The sequence below is a fragment of the Macadamia integrifolia genome, unplaced genomic scaffold (assembly GCF_013358625.1).
Source record: "Macadamia integrifolia cultivar HAES 741 unplaced genomic scaffold, SCU_Mint_v3 scaffold1047, whole genome shotgun sequence".
In the NCBI taxonomy this organism is placed as follows: domain Eukaryota; kingdom Viridiplantae; phylum Streptophyta; class Magnoliopsida; order Proteales; family Proteaceae; genus Macadamia; species Macadamia integrifolia.
In genome coordinates this window covers 205,879-216,565 of record NW_024868065.1, presented here as the reverse complement: position 1 = coordinate 216,565, position 10,687 = coordinate 205,879, and the positions used below count along the sequence as shown (strand labels likewise).

The 10,687-nt window shown below is 39.8% G+C and overlaps 1 non-coding gene across 1 annotated transcript; it reads left to right on the top strand.

The window, feature by feature from the left end:
* The first annotated feature begins 1,357 nt into the window (after nt 1–1,357).
* LOC122062480 lies at nt 1,358–1,464 on the top strand. Its single transcript, XR_006134985.1, has one exon. It is a non-coding gene; the product is annotated as a small nucleolar RNA R71 (small nucleolar RNA).
* The last annotated feature ends 9,223 nt before the right edge of the window (nt 1,465–10,687 follow it).

Sequence of the window (10,687 nt, the reverse complement as noted above, 5' to 3'; positions counted from 1 at the left end):
TGCTATGGGCTGAGTAATTATGGAACTAATGTTACCTACCAAGAACGCCTTTTTGAGCACACTAGTGATACGTTTGTGAGTACACAAATCTTTCAGTACCTTTGCATAGGCGGGGATCTGGGATATGGCATCCAAAAGAGGGATGTTTACTTCTACCTTTTTGAAGACTTCTAAAATTTTGTCCATGGAAGCAGTCTTCTTTTTGTGTACCAAGCGATTAGGAAATGGGATAGGATGAACATAAGGATTGTTAGGGATTTGCCCCTGTTCAGAAGAATCATTTTTGGTTTCCTCACCCAAATCATCTTTAGTTTCAAAAAAATCTTTAGGTTCATCAGACGAACCTGGAACAAGAGACACACTTGTGTCCTCAATTGAAGAAGAGTTAACAGGAGTAATAGATGGGGAAGATTTAGGAACGCTCTGTAGGTACTCTCTACCACTCCTAAGGGCATAAACAACATTACATTGGTTAGAGGGCCCTTGTTGAGTCTGACCTTGTACTATATTCAGTGATGCATTAGTTGGTCCTTGTGAATTAACAGGTTGATGATGCCTAGGGTTAGGCTCTGGTTGACTGGGTAAAGTTCCTTTCTCCCTCTCACGCATAATTGAGACAACTTGAGTGAGTTCTCTTGTAAGATTTTGATGGCTTGTCATGAGGAGGGCCATATTTTTTTCCAAGTCACTAATTCTACTTGCCTCTCCAATGTTGGTAAACCCAGGGGGTTGCTGATAAGATGATAGGAGAGGGGCCCTAGGAAAACTCGCCTGAGGTCCTACATTTGGCCCAGGAAAAGTATTTTGGGAAAAAGATTGTTGTGCAAAGGAAGGCCTTTGGGGTCCAGGTTGACCTTGATTATAGAAATTGGAAGGTCCTGCTTGGTTGCCCTGATTCCAAGAGAAATTTGGGTGCTTTCTCCATCCTGGATTGTAGGTGTTACTATATGGATTATTCTGGTATAAGGCATTAACACTATCATTAGAAGTGCCCCCAGAGGTGTTGGGGCATTCTTCTATGACATGTCCAGGGGATTGGCACCAAGCACAAATCTTAACCAAATTGACTGATGATGGCTCTCTAGGAACAATAGCCTCAATCCTCTTGATTAGGCTATCCAAATGGGCTTCCTTAGCTACTATCCCATCCACAAAATATCCTTTTCCTCCTATGGTTCTTTCACTCTCTTGGGTTGATTCCCACTCACGGGTTTTGTCAGCTAAGTCAAGTAAGAATTCTCATGCCTTTCCTTCATCTGTAAAGGATGTGAATCCCTCAGGGCACATAGACTCTATCATTTGTTTAGTTGGGTAATCAATACCCTCATAAATTATTTGACATAAATGCCATAGGTATAGGCCATGGTGAGGGCATTCTTGGAGTAGATCCTTGAATCTCTCCATAAGTTTGGAAAATGACTCACTAGGCTTTTGCCTAAACTGAAGGATATCACTTCTAAGCTTATTGGTCTTGTGAGTTGGGAAAAACTTCTTAAGGAAGACAACTGTGAACTGTTCCCATAAGGTTATGGAATTTGTGGGTAACCCATACAACCACTTCTTAGCTTGGTCTTTTAATGCAAAAGTGATAAACCTATGCTTAACAACATCATCAAAATGTTGTTGGATCTTAATTAGAACACATACCTCTTCAAATTCCCTTAGAAATAGGTATGCATCCTCAGAGGTCAACCCATGGAAGTGGGGCAACATAGTGATGTATTGAGATTTGAGTTCAAAATTATTGCCCCTGGGCTTGTGGTAGAACTATGCAGGAAGGTTGGGCTGTTCTAGCAGGGTAGAACCTATCTTTCAGAGATTTAGGTGAAGGGTTTTGCTGTTGGTCTCCCATATTGAAGGGTTTTAAAGAGAACAAACGTATAGGGTCACTACTTGTTGGATCTCTTCTTTCTAACCGATTCTTAGTATTACGTACCCACTTAACACTCATGCAACAGAAAACTACCCACAACTAAAGTAAGACAAGCACAAAAGAATGGATAGCAAAACTCTTTTTTTTTTAATGATTTTTTTGATTTTTTTTTTTTTGGCTTTTTGGGAGCTTACTAGCAGGGATCCGGGGTTGCTTAGGTCAATTCCTAAGGTACTACTACAGGGCAAAACATGTCTTTATCATACTGTGAGGCATGGCGACCTCCACTGATACAACTATTATTGCAAGTTGTTCTTCTCAGGAATTCAATAAAAGAAAAGGAAAAATATAAAACAAAGCAAACAAAGCACTCCGATTTACCAAAAGAAAGTGAAAAATAATATGGAACTGTCTCCCCGGTAACGGCGCCAAAAACTTGTTTGAGATTTAAAATGTAACCGCAAGCGTACGGATCAGTGTAGCTACGGGTCGAACACAGGGAGAGCAGTCACTTTATTTTTTTATTTCTTTTAATAATGCGAAAGTGAACCGATTAATGGTTGTGATCTAATTCTAATTACCATCCTAAACATATGTATCTAAAATAACGTCCTAACCATTCGTCATCTAAGAATTTAAAGACGCAAGCCACGCAATTAAAATTAAATAAATAAATAACTGAAAATAAACAACCCACGCAATTAAAAAAATAAATAAATAAATAAAGGAAAAAAAATGCTGAAATAAAAATAAAGTAAAAGAAAGGGAATAAAGCTAGAGAGAGACTCACAAGTAGGTTTCTCTACTTAGCCCGAGGGATGCATCATAATATGAGCTTCCCTACTTGACCAGAGAGTCACTCTTACAAGGGTTTCTCTACTTGGCTTTAGGGAAAGGGAGACAATTAAAATAAAAGCAATAAATTGATGGTTCTATGGCTAGGAGGGGCAAAGCCAACACATACACTAGCCATGAACCTTGGGGGAAAGGGATAACAATAATGTAACGACTGAAAATAAAAATCCTAAATTAAGAAAGAAAGGGTAGTCAGACGAGGGAATGAGAGGGGGGAGAGAAGACTACTGAAGGAGCCTACTTACTTGAATCAATGCTTGAACTTGAAAAGCAATTGCTCCACGGCTCGTGATCTTGTCACCTAGATCTAAGCCTAGAACTATAACTTAAAAAATTACAACTCAATTGCATAAATCATAAACAAAAAAGGCTGAATAAAAATAAAAGAGTGCTTGCATTAATTGAAATGGAAAAAACTATTACAAAAGTGATTAAGAAAAGATAAAGAAGAACTAAAACTAAAGAGAGAGCAAGAGAAAGAGAGAGCAACTAAAAAAAACTAGAAGAAGAATGAATTTTCTCCCCTCCTTTTACATGAGTTGTATTTATAGGGAATGGGGAGGTAGGGTAACAATTTTCTCTTTCCTAAAAGAGAGAAACCCACAATTGATTGTGAGATCTTTTGAGTTCAAAAGTGCTAAGATGGAGGAGAGAGAAGAGAGAAATAAATTTTGAGAAATTTCCTATAATTTTTTGCTTATTTTCTTTCCTCTTTTTTTTTCTAATTTTTTTTTTCTTTTTCTCTCTCCTAGGGACGATTTTCTTCTTGCTTTGTGTGATTTGGACAATATTTTGGTGATGATGTGGAGGAGAGAGAAGATTTGGACAATCTTTGGTTCTCCCTTTTTTTTCTTTCCTTTTTTTTTTCTTCTCTTCTTGCTTCCACGATTTTTCTTTCCTTTTTTTATTTTTTCTTCTTGCTTCCACGATTTTCCTTGCTTCTAATTTGATGTGGAAATCCCCTCCATGCCCTTAGTGCTTTAAGTGAGTGAAAAGCAGGAAATCTTCAACAAATTCTCTAAAAAAAACAACCATGAGATTCGAACTTGAGACCTCTTGGTGAGCAAGGGAATTTTGTACACCATAGCTCACCAACTACGCTAGGTAGTTGTTGTTACCAAAAACAAATCTTTAATCACTTAAGGATGTGGTCCATCGATCCTTGTTGGCATTTGGAGTATTCCTTGTACCTCTGGGACAATTGCAAATGGGCTGGTTCTGCATCTCGGTTCAGTTATGATCCATTATTCTTTTTCTGACCCAAGAAGAATAATCATTTGTACGGGTGACCAAACGAATGTGTACTTTTAATTGAACACGTCCATCTTGCTCAGAATTTTTTCCTTTTCGCAACCATGGAAAGAAATAGGACCTCTTTACGTGTAAAATTGAAGATATAGCGTCCGATAGTCCTTTAGGCCTTGAAAATATAAAACCTGCAAAAAGAGAGTAAAACCCAAGGTAGCTCCATTCTAAATATGTAAAATGCATGTTTTACTACCCTAGATTTCACGCATAAATGTGCTCATCAATGTCTTACTTAAGGTAGGGGAATTTTTATTCTCCATTGATTTCATTGTTTTAGACACCCAACCAGTTGCTAACATTTGGGACTAGATCCTAATCATTTTTGGTAGACCGTTCCTTGCCACTAGTAATGCCCTAATCAATTGCAGCAACGGAGCCATGAAACTTTCTTTTGGCAACACTTTCGTGGATTTTAATGTCTTTAGGTTGGGTAAGCAACCAAATCCCCATATGGAGGAAGTTCATATGCTCCATGAAATTCCATATTCCATTAAGACTTATTTTGATATTGATTTTGATTTTGAATTTCAAGAGTCTATAGAACAATTGGGTGAATTTGATGAGGGAATTATGTCTGAGCTTTAGAGTCTCCAACCACCTGTAGAGCCCATTGGACCCTTATCTATCTTAATGACTAAGCCTTCCATTGTTGAACTCCCTAAGATTGAGTTGAAGGAGTTGCCCTCCAATCTTAAGTATGCTTTCTTAGGTAAGGATCACACTTTTCCAGTCAACATTGCTTCTGATTTGACTTTAAGTTAGGAGGAGGAGACGATCGAGCTTTTAAAAGAAAATAAGGAAGCCATAGGATGGGCGATGGCTGACATCAAAGGAATTAGCCCTTCTATTGTTTAACAACATATTCACCTCATTGAGGGGTCCAAACCTTCAATGGAACCTCAGAGAAGAGCAAACCCAGTGATGAAGGAAGTCATTAAAAAAGAAATTCTAAAGTGGATGGATAATGGGATCATTTATTACATTTTTGACAGGGGGCAAGTATTTTTACAATAGATCATTTGAGGCCCTCATGAAGAAATATGGGATCACCCATAAGCTGGCTATACCCTATCATCTTTAAACTAGTGGTCAGGTTGAGGTATCCAATAGGCAAATTAAGCAAATTTTGGAAAAGACTATCAACCCTAATCACAAGGATTGGTCTCTTAGACTTGTGGATGCCTTGTGGTCTCACAAAACTGCGTCCAAGACTGATCTTGGACAAACTCCTTACTGCCTTGTGTGTGGGAAGGCATGCCATTTTTCAATTGAGTTAGAGCATAGATCATTTTGGGCTAAAAAGAAGCTGAAGTTTGATATGCCTACTGCTAGTACTCATAGCGGATTCCAACTAGCTAAGTTGGAGGAGTTTAGCAATGATGCCTATGACAATGCTAGGATTTATAAGGCAAAAACCAAGGCTTTTTATAATAGACAAATCCTTAGGAAGTCTTTCACACCTGGTGATAAGGTTTTGCTTTACAATTCTAGGTTGCATATTATTCGAGGTAAGTTGAGATTCCATTGGGATGGTCCTTATGTTGTGCAGACTATTTTTTCTCATGGTGTTGTTGAGGTGTTGAACCCTAGCACAGGTGCAATTTTCAATGTCAAAGGTCAACGGTTGAAGCCCTTTATTGAGTTGTCATCTTCTGCTCTGGAAGAGGTCATGGATCTCTATGAATTTTACATAAATGACTAACTTTTATTGACTTTAATTCTTTCCATGCGTTGAGGACATTTCATGACTTAAGTATGGGGGAGGGAAACCAGTTTTTTTTTTTTCTTTTTGCTCTTTTTTCCCTTTGTTTTTGTTTGTTTTTCTTTTTGTTTTTGAGCTTGCTAAGGATGAAGTCCTACTTTGGTTTTTGGCTAATGATCATACCATTCGGTTACTTGATGTATGAAAGTAATAAATTTGATTAAGGTACCCATCTTGAACATATAAAAACCCTGTTGAGAAAAAAAAAAGAAGCTTGTGTCTTGAGATGGGACTCTCTTTTCAAAAATAAGAAATGTCACACCCACTCCCGGCAGTCCCAACTTACCATTAAGAATACCGGCCGTGTGAGTAAGACACATACCTGTCTTACAAATCTACCAGGATCTCTGATAGCAGTACCTTAACATTTTCACAATCTCACATCACAAACTAGTATAAGCAGCGGCATCAGAGTATAGTAGCGGAATTTATAAATAAAATGGGGAAACATCTAATGGTAATATAATAGCAATAACCGAGTTATTCTGTTACATTCAACCATGACATATACTATAATCTCAAGAAAATATATAATCCACAACCATATCCAAAAATATCACAATATAATGTACAATCTCATGGTGCGGCGTAAGCATAGTGGTCGCAAGAATAGTCCTGATCGTGCTCCCTGCTTCTAGCATCCACCAGTCGCTCACACCGTACTCCGACCCAGAAGATACTGGATCACCTGCCATCGGGCACCACCGTACCTACATCATCATCTAAATATGGGTGTATACGTGGGGTGACCTTTCCAACTCGCTCAGTGAGGGGTGGGGCAAGCACATCCAAGCAAGATAATAGCAGTTCATTGGTTTAATATCCACCTAACAATACAAACTAAGTCTGGCAAATGCTACTACGGTGCATTAGGCTATATCTCTCATCTCAGAAACGACATCGACTACGTAGCGATACAAACCCTAGCCGTGATTAGAATCCTGCCAGTCCTCGTATGCATCCATGCGTCACCCAGCAAATCCTTGATAACCCCCTCCTAGCAGTCACGACACCGGTAACACATCAGCCACACCAGACAGGTTCCTACCTCCGGTAACAATCACATCGTACCGTGGAAGTGGCACTTCGGGAAGGCTCATCAAACATACCACAATGGGTTATCCAACACCTCAACCCCTGTTGGAAAGGGTGCGTAGCATAGGGAGTGATACCTAATCACATATATACTACATGCCTTCATAATGATACAATTAGTATGGATTACACGATACCGGAGAGACCTCGGCCACAAAGTGTAACCCATCTCCAAATACATTCCAGGTACACGATACCAGAGAGACCCTGGCCACAAAGTAAAACCCAAGACCGTTTACCTAATCTAGTATGAAATAGTAGTTGAGTATGGACTACGCAACACCGGCAAGACCTCGGCCATGAAGCATATCATTTCCAAATGCAGTCCCAGGGTACACGATACCAGTGAGACCTTGGCCACAAAGTGTAACCTATGACTACAACTAACTCTAATGCATATAATCAATGCATGAATGCAACATACATACGGTAATCATGGCACTGGTACCACCTCGGCCACGTCGAATTCCATCACACACACACACACACACACATCCAAACACACGGCGATCACGGTACCAATACCACCTCGACCACACCAGATCCCATCATACATTCCATACAATTCATATCATGATCGTAAAATGACAATTTCATATAATTCTAAGCATATGAGTAATTTAATAAATAATAAACATTTCAAAAATAAACACAGTCCATCCCTCACCTGTGTTTACGATCGGCCGTGTTCGGGTTCAAGTACGACCACCGATCGATCAATTCAATTCCAGCTTCGGGGTTCATGCACGTCTTGTCCTATACACAAGGGGATTGTACATCAGTAAGTGTTGGAAACATCGGGAGGGACCCACACAGGTCACCCCCAAAAGGTACAGACACTGTCTCCTATTGACAATGATGTCACCAAAAACAACCACTGAAAATAGGGCATTTCCACGAAAATATCAGATCGGTTTCTAGTGGAGGTGACAGAGAGCACATAAGGCTCCAAGTCCACCTGAAATATGCCACCGAAAACAGACCAGTGGATTCGGTGGACTGTTTTCGGTGGTGATACAAGTCAATCCAATAATTTGGGGTTTTTCGGATCAGGCTCGATTGCCAGGATTTATTCCATAAAGTTTGTAGGGGATGTCCCTAGCATCATTTTAAGCTAAGAAAATTTCAATTCCACTGAGCTGTTTGGGAGATACGTCGATTGAATGATCGAAAGCCTAGTTGGTCTTTTGGTATTACATGTTGCCAGAGCTCACCGGGCTTAGTTCGAGCTCGGCAACAACACTGGGAGGGTAGAATACCCATCCTACAACCCTAACATGGTGTGTACACCAAGATTCAATCCATACCTAGCTTTGTCTAGGTCCAAAATGAAGAGAGAGAGTGGCATGGGAGGTTGTACTTACCTCCGGCAGCGATTCCGACAATAAGGCGGTAGCTGGCACTAAGGTAGGCCTTCAATCCCATTCTCCTTCCTCTTCTTCTTCTTCCTTTCCTCTTTCTCTCCTCTCCTACATTTGGGCACAAGGGAAATAAGGAAATGAATCCTCATTTCTCAACTTATAACTTAAGTTGGGCCTAAGGGTCTGTTTGGCTTGGGCCTCTTTTGAACCAATTGGGTTAAAATGAGTTTCAGGACACAAGGACCCACACATTTAGGTCCATAAGGTGTTCACATCAAGAGGAAGGTGTGGAGGATGATTTGGGATCATCCAGTACCATTTACGATGCTAGTGGCGGGACCCACGGGCATCGGAACCTCGACAACAGCCAATGGACCCACCAGAAATAGGCACCAGATTTATGACCAGGATGCTTCCAGTTTCCGGTGGTCAAGACAACCTACTATCTTGACAGCTTACTATCCCAAGGTTGGTCTCGCATGGGTGGTTGCCCAAGGACATGCCCAAGGCTTTTTGGCAATTATGATGTGCACCAGAAATCAAGTGTGGGGAGTCAGGTCACTTACCGTCTGGGATTGGAAGGTATGAATCCTCTCTAGTTGGACAGGCACGGAATACACGAACATGTGGGGTCATCTCTACCCCTTCAGTAATGTGCAGCCATGAGCCAAAACCTAGTCGTACTTCTGATCTTCGATCCGAGTCCTGTCACAACAGTGCAAATTTGACCGGATTAGGGCACGGGTGTAACAAGAAACCCTTGTTTTACGGTGTTGGGCCATATATAATTCTGTGGGTTCCTTGTACTCTTGATTTGGAGTTGAGGCATTTTTTTTTTAATTTGGCATGAGTTGACAAATACACAATTTTAAATGAAGTGTGAAAAGTGATATAAATGAAAAGTAAGAGTTGATTTCCTTAGAACTAGAAAAGGGCATTACGCCTTAGGAAGCATGGTGTCTTGATCGAAACTCTTAGGGAATAAATTTTTGAAAGAACTCTAGGATCACTGTCTATATGGGCATATGCAAAAAACGAAGCTACATATTAACTTGGGTGTCTGGTGTTTGCTCCACCATGTCATTCAAGCCAACCGTAGTGGAGTAGGATAGAGTTATTATGAAAAAAAAAAAAAGAGAAAGAAAACCACACAGTAGGAAAGTATGTGTAAATATCATCAATGCCTTGGTAACACGTTTGGTCAAAAACACTCCAACGCCTTAGTCCTTGGTTCCCTATTACTTCACAAGTGGTCTTGCCTTAAGATAAGCATGTTTTGGAAGAGACAATGTGAGTTCCAAATTAAAGAATATGCTGATGCATGGAATTGATATGGGGTAATAAAAATTCAAGTGTGGGGTTCCCAAGATCAAGTGTAAGAGGAATTATCTTTGCTCCAGATCGATATGGCCCTTACCTTTAGCCAATGGTAGGATTTGTTTGTTTTTTTTTTTTTTTGAATTTTTGGGTGTATATTTACTGCAAACACCCACGGGACACAACTCGTCCTCTAGGGGTGATCTAGTGGTTTAAAGGCTTGTTGCGCATACTAAGTGCAACCGTGATTCCTACGAAAGTGAGTTAGGTTTTTTGTTATTTACTTTTTATTATTATTTTTTTTTTGGCTTTGCTTGAGGACTAGAAAAGTCTATATGTGGGGGAATTCTGATGAGCACATTTATGTGTAAAATCTAGGGTATAAAATCATGCATTTTTACATATTTAAAATGGAGCTACCTTGGGTCTTACTCTCTTTTTGCAGGTTTTGTATTTTCAAGGCCTTAAGGACTATCGAGAGCTATATCTTCAATTTTACACGTAAAGAGGTTTATTTTTTTTTATGGTTATGAAGAGGATAAAATTCTGATCAAGATGAACATGTTGCATTAAAAGTACACATTTGTTTAGACACCTATACAAGTGATTATTCTTTTCAGGCCAGAAAAAGAATAATGGACCAGAACTTAACCGAGATGCAGGCCAACCCTTCTTCAGTTGTCCCAGGGGAATATTCCAGATGCCAATAAGATGGAGGGACCCACATAAAGGTCAGTCCACTCTCTCTCCTTCCCTTTGGGAAATTTTCACATTTTTTTTTAGATTTTGTGAAGATTTTCTCTCTCCTATTTTCTACTTACTTAAATCACCAAGGGCATGACCGAGATTTCCCATTAAATTTGAAGATTGGTCAAACCAAAGCAAGAAAAATCGTCCAAAGGGGGGGTTTACGCGCAAGTTTGAAGAGAGAAAAAAGAAGAGAAAAAAAAAAAAAGAAACAAAAAGAAAAATCGTGGGAGATCTTTTCCCCCCTACTTTTTTTCTTAGTTTCTCTCTTCTCTCTCCTCCACCGGACAAACAATTCAAGAGGGGCCCACACTTGGGCGTTCTTCCCTTTTCTCCCCTATTTTCTCTCATTTTTCTCTTCTCTCCTCC